The sequence below is a fragment of the Humulus lupulus genome, chromosome 9, assembly GCF_963169125.1.
Source record: "Humulus lupulus chromosome 9, drHumLupu1.1, whole genome shotgun sequence".
NCBI classification, from domain to species: Eukaryota; Viridiplantae; Streptophyta; class Magnoliopsida; order Rosales; family Cannabaceae; genus Humulus; species Humulus lupulus.
Genome location: NC_084801.1, coordinates 74,843,814 through 74,860,521, shown reverse-complemented (window position 1 = coordinate 74,860,521; position 16,708 = coordinate 74,843,814).

The window sequence follows — 16,708 nt, the reverse complement described above, 5'->3', positions numbered from 1 at the left end:
TGCTCCGAAAGTATATGTCAGATTCGACGCACGTTCTGAGTTATGAGAATTTAGAGTTGGATCAAGATTTCTCTTATGAGGAGAAACAAGTTCAGATTCTCGATAAAGTCTTGTGGAGCAAGACGATCGCCTTAGTGAAAGTGCTGTGGAGTAATAGCAAGGTTGAGGAGACAACATGGGAATCAGAATCTAATATGCGAGAGTGATATCCCGAGTTATTCAGGTAATTTCGAGGATGAAATCTCTGTAAGGAGGGGATAGTTGTAACGACCTAAATTTGATAATAAGGCTTAGGGCCTTGACTAGTGTGCCTGGAGGGAAATAAGTGAATTATTGTTATAATATGTAAAAATTTATGCGAATATGTGATATATTTGTGATATATCTGTGTAGCGCTATTCACAACAGGGTTGAGAATTCGACTCGGGGTGAGTCGAGGGGTATACCGGGTATATGATATTTTACGGGGTTATCGGGTTATGGAAATGAATATTTGGAGATATATTTGATGTTAGAATTGAAAGAAAAACTCATTGCAGGATCTTTATTTATTTTCATGCAATTTACATATTATCAAACAAACATGCAAATTCCTAGAACATGCTCCTATGAAATTGATACAAATACAAAGTAAAGTAAAAACTTACATTACGCAGCGGAACTGGAACAACTCCATCCTTCAATCTCTCTAACCCTTGATTCCTTTCTGTAGCAGAGTATTATCAAGAGATTGAACAAGATCAGCAACACAGTCTTCCTCACCAAGCCTTTAATCAACCTAGAACTAGTGTGGGCTGGTTCTCAACACATGAGATAGAGATCTAGAAAAGAAGAAGAGTGTCTAGGTTTTCACTTACCCATATCAACTGAGACTGACTTGCTTCTGAAAACCCTAGATATCATATTCCTTATATAGGAAAATTAATGGGATTTATTTAAATTTAAATTAATTAAAAATAATAAACAAAAATAAACGTCTTGGGCTGCCATAAATGGACTTGGGCCCAATCTCTTTATTTTGAATTTAAATCCCAACTGGGCCTAAATTCAAAACCTTTTTTTTTAATTAATTAATTAAATCCTTATTCAAATTAACTAATTATAATTTGAAACTTGATTTAATATTATTTATTTATATTGACACCAATTTATCAATATTAATAAATTTACCCAAATATTCTCTTTTATTCTCAAAATCTCATATCTCTGTAAAATTTTCCAGAATTGACCTAGTCAACTTTAAAAATCCTAATTGATAATTAAATCAATTAATTGAGACATTCTAGATGATTTACTCAAAGGTGATGCGGGGACCATGGATCCATGAAATCAAGCTCCAACAAGTTACCGTGAATTTATTTACGAATAATTTCACTACCTTATTAATTCCTCGTGACTCCACTATAGACTCGGAATTGAACTCTTGAATTCATAGAACGTATTTTCAAAACCATAAATACGTTATCCATTGTTATAACTATTACAATCAGTCAATCCTCTATCGATGACTTACTAACGAGTTGGGTGCAAATTACCGTTTTACCCCTCATCAGTATTTTATCCTTAACTCCCACTAAGTTCCTTATAAATGATATTTCCGTGAACTTAATCACAGAAATGAGATCTCAATCATTTAACCTTTTGAACAAAGCAATTAAGGAAATCATCTTTTCACTTCTCATACAGAAGTTATAGATTTCGTATCTATGAATAATACTCCCACTCAATTACACTAATAAATCTCCAAGATGTAAGTATGGGCTAGACCGTAGGGTAAGCTGGTAACGAACAAGTCAAAAGATTTAAATAATATAATTAGCAGAATATTATCACTCAGAATTAAGATCGGCTTAATATATGGTCAACGCTGTGACATTGATTAGATTTGATAACAACGATACTTATTTATCAATCAATAATCAATATCGGTCCTAGTCCGATGTAACTAAATACATCCGATCTTATCTACTTGGTTGATGCCTTGGACAAGACATCACACCCTGAATGTGTAAGTAGATCATATCGTAGATTGCCTAATCAGTGAAAATCCAATGCACTGATCTAATCTTAGGACTCGTTCTTTTGAACATATAATTACAACTATAATCCACTGTGACCTAGTCACTATAATTGTAACTATCCATATGTTCGGGATTTTATAAATGTTTGTATTATTTCAATAATCATGTAATAAAACAAGCAAGCAACACGGTTGTCAAACTAAATGATTTCTACTAATTTTATTGATAATATGAAATCATGCTACATGTCCGACATGGTTTTATAAGGGCATAAAACCCAACAAACTCCCACTTGCCCTTTTAAAACAAATGGGACATGTTTCTCAAAACCATGCATTCTACATGCTTCATAATTATGTTTTCTGCTTATATCTTTGTAAAGGGATATGAAAGATTGCCTTACAATGCTATCATCATCACCTTCACTTCACACCTTCGCCACACATCCTCGATAATGTGGTACTTTCTCTCTATATGCTTTGCTCTTTTGTAGCTTCGAGGTTCTTTCGAATTCTCTATTGCCTCATTACTATCACTAGACAAAATGAGTGGTTTATCCATTTCTGGAATAACACCAAGATCCGTATAGAACTTTCTTAGCCAGACTATTTCCTTAGCCGCCATAGACACAGCTATGTACTCAGCCTCCAAAGTGGATTCTAAAATGGCAGATAGTTTAACGCTTCTCCAAATCATAGCTCCACCCCCAAGAGTAAACACATTTTTCAGAAGTAGACTTTTTGTTATCAACATCAGTCTAAAATCTGAATATGTGTAGCCTAACAGGTACAAAGATCCACCTGAAAAGACTAACATATAGTTTCTAGTCCATCAAAGATACCGACTTCCATCTATTGTTTATTTCCAAGGTTTTACTGACACTTGCTCACCACTCCCACTACATAGAAGATCTTCAATCACAACACACAATATAGCATGCATTAGATTTCTAATTTCAAATGCATAAGGAATTCGTTACATCTTTTCTTTCTCTTGAGGAGTCTGTGGAGACTGCTGCTTAGAAAAATAAATCCCATGTCAAGACACTAAACATCCTTTCTCGGAATTTGTTACAGAGTAATGACCAAGCACCTCACTAAAGTAGGTCGCTTGAGTTAGAGCTAAAGTTCAGTTATTTATTTCCATGATGTTCTGGATACCAAGAACACGACTTGCTACAACGAAATATGGAATTTCGTTTCTAGCCAGTTCTTTATGTTTGATAATTTCTTGACATTGTTTCCAATGAATAAGATATCATCTACATAAAGGATTCAAAACACCACAATGTCATTTTTCCTAAGTTGTCAAACACAAGGGTCAACTACATTTTGTTCAAAAACTCAGGTCTTAATGTCTCCATTTAACCTTAAGTTCCAGGAGCACAAAGCTTGTTTAAGTTCATAGATTGACTTACTCAGCTTGCTGAATTTCTTGTCCAACTACTTTAAATCTTTCTGATTGATACATGTTAATTGTCTCATCAAGATAGCCATTAAAAATGCTTTTTGATGTCCATTTGCCTTATCTCTTAATCAAGAGTTGTGGCTATGGATAAGAGTATACTTAATGAATTTTAACATGGCTACTGGAGAAAAAGTTTTCTCTAAGTCAAATTTCTCTCTCTGCCACGAGTCGAGCCTTTAATGTCTCGACCTTTCTATCAGCTCCTCTCTTCTTCTTATAGATCCTCTTGCACCCCATGGGCCTAAAGTCCAATGGCACATCTACAAGATCTCAGACAAATTAAGAGTACTTAGACTTTATTACCTGGTACTTGGCTTTGAGTAAAAAATCCCTTTCAAACTTACCCATTTCCTATTTAAAGGCCAACGAATCATTGTTACTTGTGTCCCCAACCAACTTGTGGGTTTCACTATCCATATCATAGGTACCGGGTTCCGAGAAATCCTCCCACTATGACGAGGCATTGTAACTTTCTGACTTGGATTAGTGGTTTCTAAATGTACCTTGTTTTCATCGACTTGCGTCGGTAAGGATGGAACAATAGTTTATCATTTTTCCATCTAATACTATTTTTCTATGAGACTTGAAATTCATTATGTAGTCGTTATCCAGAAAAGTAGCATTTGTAGAGCCAAACACTTTCTTGTCTACTGGACTATGAAACAGACCACCCTGAGTACCTTTAGAATAGCCATCAAACAAGCAAACCCTCAGCTCATTGTTCTAGCTTTCTACCTTTTTCCTCATGAAAAAAAAACATGACACCACCAAATTCCATAATGACGTAAACCAGGTTCACGACCATTTCATAATTCTAGTGGTGTCTTGGAGACAACTTTTGAGACGGCACAACATTTAAAAAAAAATCACATGCGGTCTAGGTAGTATGTCTCCAGAAAATATCTGGGTAAGAAGTTGGTAGAGTTTAATAGTTTATCATAGAACACACATTTTCATAAACGTGCGATTCACACCGCTCATCAACACTGTTCTGTTGCGGAGTCCTTGGGGCAGTTGTTTTAGACAAATCCTCAAGTTCAATTAAATGATCTTGGTTCTGATTATCCAAATATCCTCCACCCCTATCAGATCGCAAGATCTTTAACGTTTTACCTAATTTGGTTTTAAAGCCATAGCAATGAATTCTTTGAACTTCTTAACAAATTCGCAGAATTCATATGCTTTAGGTACTTACATGAGTCTCTAGAGCAATCGTCGATGAAGGTGACGAAATACTCATAACCACCCCTCACTTGAGCATTCATATGTCCCCAGACATATGAACATACTAGCCCTAGTGGTTCTTTGGCCCTTTCTCCTATCACAGAGAATGGACGCTTTGTCATTCTGCCCTCGAGACTAGATTCACAAACAAGTAGGTCACCCTAGGTGAGTTCCCTCAAAGGCCCAGCCTTTTTTAGTCTTTGAATCCTATCATAACAAATATGACCAAAGCGAAAATGCCAAAGGTACATCATTTCTAACGTTATTGACCTTTTGTCGTTTAACGGTCCTAGAATTAGCTATCTTAAACAACTCATTATTTATAACATAGGGTTCGTTTAGTTGCAATAGGTATAGCCTGTTTTTCATACATCCACCCCACAATTCACATCCATTTAAAGAAATACGATTTTATTACTTGTGAAAGTAACTACAAATTGTTGTTGATGTAATAAGAAAAACTTAAATAAAAATTTCCATTGAAAATCGGAATAAAATAAAGATTGTCTTAAAACAAATATTTATTTCCAAAATTCATTCAAGCTTATCCTTTTGCCTTGTTTGATACGAACAACCCTTGATGGATACCAAGCCGTAGCTTTTTATCCTTCATGGCTTTCCCAATGCTAAAAGTGTAAAAAGGTACATGCATGTGTTAGTAGATTGTGATTCAGCGATCCAAATTCGAAGTATCATCCTCTAAAATCACATGCATCCAAGACAAATTTAATTATTTTGGGTTCCATATGCCTTGAGTTCCGGGCAATCTTGCTCCAATTCCCAGTCTCCTTGCAGTTGGAAACACTCCCCTTTTTGTGTACTTATAATCAGGCCTTGCTCCAAGATGCTTTGTAGCATTTGGTGCCTTGCCAGTTGACTTCTTGTTATTTTTGTATGAATTTCTTCCTCTTTGCTCTTCGAAGAAGAAGCTCAAAGAAGCTTCTCCTTGAGCTTGTTTAGTAGTATTAGCATTCTTTCATTTGCTCGAATTACCATCAACAATCCTCTTTGAAGGATTTGGTGATCGTTGCATGGGAAAAATAGGAATATCTTTGATTATCACGAATTCGATGTTGTCTAAAATCAACACCATGTTGATGTTGGACAAACATTTCGTGAGGTTCTCACCATAGAGTAACATTTTAGAGATTAGAGAGAGTATGAGGTGGGAAGCCTAGAGCTTCTATTATCAAATAAGTAGAAATCAACGCATTGCTTGACAAACATTTATTCATTAAATATTTTAGAAATAGCATAACATACAAAATGTTTTGAGATAAGCAAAATACTAAAACACTTATCTTCTATTTCTTAGGTACTTTAGCTAGCCATGAACCCATGTGTCCCGGTAGGCGAGAGTCACAAATATTCACGTAGTTAAATAGAGAAACATCTCAATTAATAAAACGTCATAGACTTTTATTAACTACCTATTCCATCCGATCAAAGTAACGAAAACTCATGTGTCCCGGTAGGCGAGAGTCACAAATATTTCTTACTTTATGAGTTTGACCCACGGTTTCGATTATTATAGACTTAATTCCTATAGTCACCGTAGGGATGAGTCTATAGAAGGTCCATCTATAACCATCTATCCTAAGAAATTTAACCATGTTAAGAAGTCCACTGAACACCTTCCGTAGGGAGACGAAATCAAAGCGCCATGAGGCCCCACTGAACTCTAACCTTGTTAAATCAACTGTGGAGATCGAATTGAAAATTTTTAAAACTCATTATTAAATATTTTAGTATTTTATTCTTTTTGAAAAAAAATCAACTTTGGTTTTCCAAATTATTAAAATAATCAATAAACCAACTAAGGTTCGCCAAATTATAAAAATAGGCAACAAACCATAGTTTATAATTTTTCCATTAATTCTAAAATTACCATTGAAAAATTAATCCAAAAATTAGAATTAATATGTTCTAATCAATTATTAGGTCCAACTAAAAAGAATAACCTAATACAATTAAGTCCAACTTAGGTAAATGGGCCTTAACAATTCGAGCTTGCATGGAGGAGAGCTGGGTTCAGTATGTCGGACCCACTACTAAGGCTCCCTAACTTCCACACAAAGCCCAAAAGACAGGAATTTGAACCTTTGTTTTATTAATTGTTATTCAATTGATTAGGCCCAATCTAGTAATGCAAAGCAAATGGGCCTTCACAAGTGGAACCCCCCACAAGAGAGGAATTTAAACTTTACATGTTCAATTGGGCCCAAATAAAACCTAACATTTTATGAAAGTTTTATTTGAGTTTTCCCATATTTTTTTTAAACGCAAAAAATGGGCCATCATTATACTTATATTTAAAGCCCAAATGCAAAAAATAACTTAATAATGATGCTTGATATGTTAATAATTGGATGGGCCTAACATGTTATTCTATAAGCATGTATTATTAAATTATGCAAATATACCACAACAATACACTATTTTGTAAAATACCATAATTAATTAACATAGAATTCATCGGACAAAATTCAATATAATTAATTAAACAAGTTACAAAATATTAAATTAATTAAAATAGAATTTATCAAACAAAATTCAATTTCAAATAATTAATTTAACCATGTTAAGTTGTTAGGAATGATAAGATATTTTATTTTTAAATATTTTAACAAATTTTAAAATATCAAAATATATTTTAACCAAATTTAAAATATCTAGTATTATCTGATAACCAAATATAAATATTTTAAACAATAAAAATATATTGAATAATCAGATAACTAATTTTAACATTTTATTTATAACAAAATAAAAAAAATATCTTAAAATATCATGATTATCAACAAATTCAAAATATTTTAAAAAGAAAAAAATATCTATAAAATTATCAGATAATCAATTTTAAATATTTTAAACCTAACTCCACAAAATATCAAATTTTAAAATTTTTTTTTTTTTTCTTTTTTGCGAAAAAATGCCGCGAGCGGGTTCCGGCACCGACGCCGTACGGACGTCCGTACGGATCCGTACGGCCCGGTCCCGCCGCGCGGCTCCATGCGTGCCCAGCACACACACTGCAAAAATCAGTCCAAAAAAAAAATAAAAAATATCTGTGCAGTTTTTAAATTCATAACAAGCCAAAACACATACAAATTATTGCTAAATTTACATAAGAAAACATACACACATACACCAATAACATGTACCATCCAATTAACACCTAACATATCAATCAATTTCATTCATGTTCATTCATGAAAATAAACTAGCAACCTGTGGCTCTGAGGCCAATTGAAAGAAAAACTCATTGCAGGATCTTTATTTATTTTCATGCAATTTACATATTATCAAACAAACATGCAAATTCCTAGAACATGCTCCTATGAAATTGATACAAATACAAAGTAAAGTAAAAACTTACATTACGCAGCGGAACTGGAACAACTCCATCCTTCAATCTCTCTAACCCTTGATTCCTTTCTGTAGCAGAGTATTATCAAGAGATTGAACAAGATCAGCAACACAGTCTTCCTCACCAAGCCTTTGATCAACCTAGAACTAGTGTGGGCTGGTTCTCAACACATGAGATAGAGATCTAGAAAAGAAGAAGAGTGTCTAGGTTTTCACTTACCCATATCAACTGAGACTGACTTGCTTCTGAAAACCCTAGATATCATATTCCTTATATAGGCAACTTAATGGGATTTATTTAAATTTAAATTAATTAAAAATAATAAACAAAAATAAACGTCTTGGGCTGCCATAAATGGACTTGGGCCCAATCTCTTTATTTTGAATTTAAATCCCAACTGGGCCTAAATTCAAAACCTTTTTTTTTAATTAATTAATTAAATCCTTATTCAAATTAACTAATTATAATTTGAAACATGATTTAATATTATTTATTTATATTGATACCAATTTATCAATATTAATAAATTTACCCAAATATTCTCTTTTATTCTCTAAATCTCATATCTCTGTAAATTTTCCAAAATTGACCTAGTCAACTTTAAAAATCCTAATTGATAATTAAATCAATTAATTGAGACATTCTAGATGATTTACTCAAAGGTGATGCGGGGACCATGGATCCATGAAATCAAGCTCCAACAAGTTACCGTGAATTTATTTACGAATAATTTCACTACCTTATTAATTCCTCGTGACTCCACTATAGACTCGGAATTGAACTCTTGAATTCATAGAACGTATTTTCAAAACCATAAATACGTTATCCATCGTTATAACTATTACAATCAGTCAATCCTCTATCGATGACTTACTAACGAGTTGGGTGCAAATTACCGTTTTACCCCTCATCAGTATTTTATCCTTAACTCCCACTAAGTTCCTTATAAATGATATTTCCGTGAACTTAATCACAGAAATGAGATCTCAATCATTTAACCTTTTGAACAAAGCAATTAAGGAAATCATCTTTTCACTTCTCATACAGAAGTTATAGATTTCGTATCTATGAATAATACTCCCACTCAATTACACTAATAAATCTCCAAGATGTAAGTATGGGCTAGACCGTAGGGTAAGCTGGTAACGAACAAGTCAAAAGATTTAAATAATATAATTAGCAGAATATTATCACTCAGAATTAAGATCGGCTTAATATATGGTCAACGCTGTGACATTGATTAGATTTGATAACAACGATACTTATTTATCAATCAATAATCAATATCGGTCCTAGTCCGATGTAACTAAATACATCTGATCTTATCTACTTGGTTGATGCCTTGGACAAGACATCACACCCTGAATGTGTAAGTAGATCATATCGTAGATTGCCTAATCAGTGAAAATCCAATGCACTGATCTAATATTAGGACTCGTTCTTTTGAACATATAATTACAACTATAATCCGCTGTGACCTAGTCACTATAATTGTAACTATCCATATGTTCGGGATTTTATAAATGTTTGTATTATTTCAATAATCATGTAATAAAACAAGCAAGCAACACGGTTGTCAAACTAAATGATTTCTACTACTTTTATTGATAATATGAAATCATGCTCATGTCCGACATGGTTTTATAAGGGCATAAAACCCAACAAGAATGTCTAAGAGGGAATATTGGGGAAATTTACCATTCTGCCCTCGGGGACGTATTTGGTACCCCGAGCCTTGAGGTAACCACATAGATTTAAGTTAAATAAAACAAAAATATAGGAGTCTCCCAAAATTTTCTAAATCGACTCTATCTTCTTTTTCACCTCTCTTTGGAAGACTTTCTCTCCATTTGAAGCTTGGGCAAAACTCTTGGTGAATCAAGCTAAAGACTAAGAAGTGGAGCTGGGATTTTGGGGAGATTAAAGCTTGGAACCTAGAGGATTAGTTCAAAACTTAATTAAGCAAAGGTAAGTTTCTTAATATGTTTAGTTATGTTAATTTTCAGCTGGTTTTAGGTTGAATTCTAGAGTTTTTCATGTTGGAGGGATGAAGATTCAACCTTGATTTTTCTAAGGGTTTTGGCATGAGTTTCTGCTGGGTTTGGCTGTTGAATCAATAGTATAATCTTTGTAATAACTAGTTTGGAATGTTGGCTTGATTCTGGAGATAATTGGACTGGTTTTTGAGGTGAAAATAGTGAGTTTTTCTGGGTTCAAGGGATCGGGCTGCGGCGCTGTTCTTGCTGAGCCACGGCCCCATAGAACTTGGGGCGCCTGGAAATGAAGGTGCGCCACGGCGCCTTTTAGGAAAGGCCGCGACGCATGTGAGCTATTTTAAGGCAAGGCCTCGGGTTGAGCTGGGGGCCGTGGCATGAGTCCCTAGGGCCGCGATGCTTATGGTACTTTTGGGTTTTTAAGAGGGTTTAGGCTCGAGAATTCATTAGTTAAGTCTCAGGATGGATTTTATCACCCGGGTTGATAGAATTCAATGCCCGGAGATTAGAATTATGACTTCAAGTTATTTAATGGATTAGAGCTTGATGGGTGGATATTGTTAATGTGTTTTGATTAGGGCTTTGGCGAGGCTCAGACTAGGGAACTGTGCTCGGGACATCGGTGCTTAGAAATCTCGGGACAGAGGTAAGAAAACTATTGTTCCCATAGAGTTTGTGTTGCAGGGCTCGGCCCTATATGATTGTGTTGAGGGGCATGTCCCTTTGACTGGATTTACGTGTGTTTTAATATCTGTTTAGTATATAATGTGTATGTATTAATAATGGAACGGCGATGGCCGGGATCAGCGAAGGCCGGGAACGGAAAGGGGTCGAGTGCATCGGTTAGCACGCAGAGTGCGAGTTGCCAGGGTGAGAGCCCAAGGGATACCTGGGATATCCTTATGGTTTAGACCGCGAACCCAGGGCCTGGTAAAGCGCCTGGGATGGCATGGCCGTACTTGTATGACCTGGTGTTGGCTTGAATTTAATATTAAGTGTTTGATGTGCATTAATCATCTGCTTGTGAGGGTTTTCTTGCTGGGCTTCGACTCACGGGTGCTCTATGGTGCAAGTAAAGGCAAAGGGATGGTCGATCAACCTTGTGTATGGTGAGCGGGACAGGCGGGGCGTACATGTCCGGTATGTCTGGCTGCCACAGCCAAGGGTGTGTTTGGGAGATGTTTGTACAAAACCTGAATTTTGTCGTTTAGTCGACTTTGGTTATATGTTATGTTGTAAATACATCTAAACAATGTTTTGGGTTCCCAAATGTTAAATGTTTTATAACTTTTCATTAAAAGGTTTATTCTCAAGTTTATGACTCTGATTATGATCTAATTACACTTTTGTCCTAAAACCTCGATTAGCGAGTTAGTTGCACATTTTAAACTCACTTAGTAATGGCTCTAAGGTAGTAGGGCGTTACAAGGGTTTCTGCAAGGCTTAGGATAGGGATCGCGCTCGGGGTCGCTTCATCGTTCACACATGACCTGAGTTAAGAAAACTGCACCATGGTTGTGATTAGGGCCCGGGCCCCTGTTAACAAGCATGAGTATAATTATGCTTTTAATTACTTAATTAAGCCTACATGAATATGTTGTATCTTATTACGTGATAAATGAATAATGTGTTTGATTACTCCTGATTGGAAAGCTTGGCTTATGAGCTGTGGTCGGCACTATGTGTGTAGAGCATAGGTCGCTATGGCTAGGCCAACCTGGGAGTGTTGTATGCACTTGTCTGACTTGGATGCCACTTGAATAAATAGAAGTTTGATATGCACTTGTGTGACTCTATGGTCGCATACCTGCAATTAGGTAAGTCACTAAAAGCTCTTCGATCTGATCGAGGGGGAGAGTACTTAGATTTTGAATTCAAGGACCATTTGTGTGAGCATGGCATTCAATCCCAACTCACATCACCTGGAACACCACAGCAAAATGGTGTTTCAGAAAGACGGAGCAAAATGTTATTAGATATGTTTAGATCAATGATGAGTTTCTCATCATTACCACTGTCATTCTGGGGCTATGCGATTCAATGTGCTCTATACATACTAAATGTTGTTCCATCTAAGTATAATCCAAAAGACACCCATAAAATTATGGAATGGTTGTAAACCTAGTTTACACCATTTTCAAATTTTGGGGTGTCCTGCACACGTGCTTAAAGGAAAGACCGGGAAGTTGGAATCACGCTCTGAAGTGTGCATGTTTGTGGGATATTCCAAAGAAACCAGAGGTGGAATTTTCTATAGTCGAAAAGAAAATAAAACATTTGTATCGACAAATGCAACTTTTCTTGAACATGACTATGTGAATAACCACAAACCTCGCAATAAGGTTGTTCTGGAGGAGATGGTCTCGAATAAAGTTGCAAAGTCACCAGCAACAACCAATGAAAAGCGGCAAGAGGAAACTGCTAGTTCTAGTCAGAATAGTAGTGAACCTCGTCGTAGTGGGAGGGTTAGTAAGCAACCCACACGCTATGAACACGAAGTTCAAATTCTTGTGTCTGACACAAACAAAGACGATCCATTGACATTTAAATATGCAATGAATGATTCTGACAAGGACAAATGGCAAGAAGCCATGAACACTGAAATGGAATCGATGTATTCCAATTCTGTCTGGGTTCTTGAAGATCCACCTGAGAATATCAAACCTATTGGTTGCAAGTGGATATTCAAGAAGAAATGTGGAGCAGATGGGAAAGTAGAGACTCTCAAAGCAAGGCTTGTAGCCAAAGGTTACACACATAAAGAAGGGGTTGACTATGAAGAAACCTTTTCTCCTGTAGCCATGCTAAAATCCATTCATATACTTTTGTCCATAGGTGCGTGCATGGATTATGAGATTTGGCAAATGAATGTCAAAACAACTTTTCTGAATGGCTACCTTGACAAAACCATTTACATGTCTCAACCAGAAGGGTTCGAATTAAAAGGTCAAGAGCAAAAGGTTTGCAAGCTTCTTAGGTCCATTTATGGACTCAAACAAGCTTCTAGATATTGGAATCTTAGATTTTGATGACACAATGAAAGAGTTTGGTTTTGAACAAAATGTTGACGAACCTTGTGTCTGTAAACAAATCAAAGATGGTGTAGTAGAATTCCTCATTCATTATGTTGATGATATATTACTGATTGGAAATGACGTAACATCATTATCAAAAATAAAGAACTGGTAGCTGAACAATTCCAAACGAAAGATTTGGGAGAAGCCAAATATGTTCTGGGCATTAAGATTCTCAGAGATAGATAGAACAAAACTTTGGCATTGTCTCAAGCAACTTTTATTGATAAGATGCTAGAACACTTTAATATGCAAAACTCTAAAAAGGGTGATATGCCAACCCGTTCTGGATTATTCCTTTCCAAAGAGTAGTGTCCCAAAACACCTCAGGAAGAGGAAGACATGAGACAATATTCCTATGCCTCAGCAGTAGGCAGTCTAATGTACGCCATGTTGCATACAAGACCTGACATTTGTTATGCAGTAGGGATAGTCAGCCGTTATCAATCCAATCCTGGATTGATTCATTGGACTACAGTAAAGAATATTCTCAAGTATCTTAGAAATACTAGAGATTATATGCTTGTATATTCAGGTGGAGACCTGAACCCCACTGGTTACATTGATTCTGATTTTCAATCAGACAGAGATAGTCGAAACTCGACTTCTGGATCAGTGTTTACTCTTGTAGGAGGAGCGGTAGTCTGGTGAAGTATTAAACAAACCAGTATTGCAGACTCCGCCATGGAAGCCGAGTATATAGCGACTTGTGAAGCAGCTAAGGAGGCTGTGTGGCTCAAAAAGTTCTATTCCGATCTAGAAGTTGTACTAGATGTGGATAAGCCACTAGTCCTATACTATGACAACAGTGGGTCAGTAGCTAACTCAAAGGAACCACAAAGTCACAATAGGGGAAGCACATCGAGAGGAAGTATCACTTGCTAAGAGAGATAGTTCATCGAGGAGATGTTAAAGTTATGAAGGTAGCTTCAGAGCATAATCTTGCAGATCCTTTCACAAAGACTATATCTATAAAATCTTTTAAGGAGCAAGTAAGAAACATGGGAATGAGAGAGATGCATCATTTGCTTTAGGGAAAGTGGGAGATTGTTCAAAATGTGCCCTGAAAGCATATGTAGTAGACATTGTTTTATGAAATAAATAAATAAATTGAATTTGTTATGCATATATTTTATGGACTATATTATTCTGTGATAATATTATGTAAATATCAGGAAAATTCCTAAGTTCATATATGTGATCTCAAAGATATATTGGTACGGGAGGACTGTGTTTGAGATAAATTAACTTGAATAGTTCACAGTAAAATAAAGTTATGGAATCTCTAGATTAATTACTGCAAGTACGGTCCACTAGTATTATGAATACATGTGATCTAGATCCGGATCACTAGTGTGGTGGGACACTTTAGTGGAGGTGCTTTATATATTAGAGAATATATAGAACTGGACCAGATATGTTTATTAATACTTAGTTAAATACCGTTTCGAAGTATTAATTAAATAAATCAACTAATGATCATATACAAATAGATCTTAATCCTGAAGTTACTATGAACTCCTATTTATGTTATATGAGTTCTTTGATTAACTTGTTAGGGTCTGGCAGAATGATCAGGCTAGGAACTTTTGTTTTGGGAACTCATTAATGTAGATGGCTGGGGACATAGTATACAGATATGGAATCTATGCCTTCTTGCAAGAGATTGAATGATGGTTCTCTTAAGGGTTGACTTTTGGAACTAAAAGGTTATTGAACTCAAATTCATAATTTAGTTATGAATTAACCTTCACTAGTAAAGTCAATGGTACTTAAGGAAACAAGAGATAATTAAAAGGGTAAAACGGTAATTTTATTCCCGATTAATTATGAACCATTATTAGAGGGTCAAGTTGTATGAAATGATTATATCAATGGACGCTTTATAATTATAATGTACTCAGTAAATGAAATGTCTATAATTACAAGAGTGCATTCTCATATTTATAGTGGAATAATCATGAGATTAATAAATTAAGATTATTTAATTAAAGAGTATAATTAATAATCTCAAATTTATTGGAGCTTAGAATTATAGGTCCATAGCTCCCTATAGTAGCTCTATCAACACTATTCAAGGTAAGAGTTGATATGAAGGGAAAAATAGTTTAAAGACATATTTAAGAAGAAATTTGTTCTTCACGCCAAATATTCAATTACATGATAATTGTGATTAATTAATTAATTATAAATTAGTTCTAGTTAATACAATCAATTAATATTTAATTATTGTATAATTTTTTAAATTATATTAAATAATTAAATTAATTTCGAAATTTAATTAAATAATTAATTAATTATAATTTTTGAAATTATAATAAATTAAATATTTATTTTCGAAAATATTAATTTAATTAATTGGTAGAATTAATCAAATATATTTATTTGAGTGGGAGATAATAATCTGATAAGTTGAAATTGGATTTGAATTTAAAAGATTAATATTTATTCAAATAATTAATTATATTTGATAATTAGTTAAAAAGATAGTTAATTTAAATTTGAATTCAAATTTGAATTAGTTATCTGGTTGTTAAATCTTATGTGACAAAGTAGTTTGAATAAATTATTAAATAAAAATTGAAAAACCAACATCCCTAAAAATAAGGATGCTACACATGCACACACAGTGTAGGGCTATTTTCAAGGATAGGATTTTCATTTTTAGTTATTTAATTAATTAATTAATTAATTAATAATTAAAAAAAATTGTTTTTAGATTTTTTCATTAATAGAATAATTAATTAATTAAAAAGTAAATTGTAAGTTGGTTACAGATTTATTTTTTAAATTTGAATATTTTCTTTTGAGTATGACTAATCAGAAAATATTCAGTAATGTGTGACAACTCAGAATATTTGCTCTGTGAAAAATAGAACGATAGTTTTCTCTCCCTGAAAAATAAAGAACTAATTCTCAGGCCTATTCTCTTGATCTCATGTGTTGAATACATCAAGCAGAGTCACAAATAAACTATCCTTCATTCTCTAAGTGCCCACACACTTCTTGAGGTGTAGAGAACGCTTTGGAAGATCTTGGTGTGAGTGCTAAGGAGCAGCTTGGATAGGAAGATCGTTCTAAATACGAAAAGATAGCAAGGACACTTGATAGGCTTCAAGAGGTATGAATTATATCCTTAACATGCTTATTATTAATGTATGTATATTAATGGATCCACATATTTAAAGGAAGTTTAAATATGTTACAAAAATTTTGTTGTACACTAGGCCAACCCCACCACCTTTCCGCTGCGTATTAGGAAACTCGTTCCTAACAGTACCCAATTTTGCAGCTTAGGCTGGCTTATTTTGTAATCTTTTGAGTTGTAAATAAGTTTTAAACTTCTATTTTGGGATCCCATCTAAAGACAGATACTTTTAATGAAAGTGTTTACTTCTTTGACCTAAATTTTTAATACCTGAACCCTTAATTACTTTAATCACACATTTAAGTCCAAATGACTCGTTTAGTAAGACCAGACTTATTTGTGAGTTCTTAGATGTGTTCCCTGAGGACTTAACTGGATTTCCACTGCACCAGAAGATTACATTCATTATT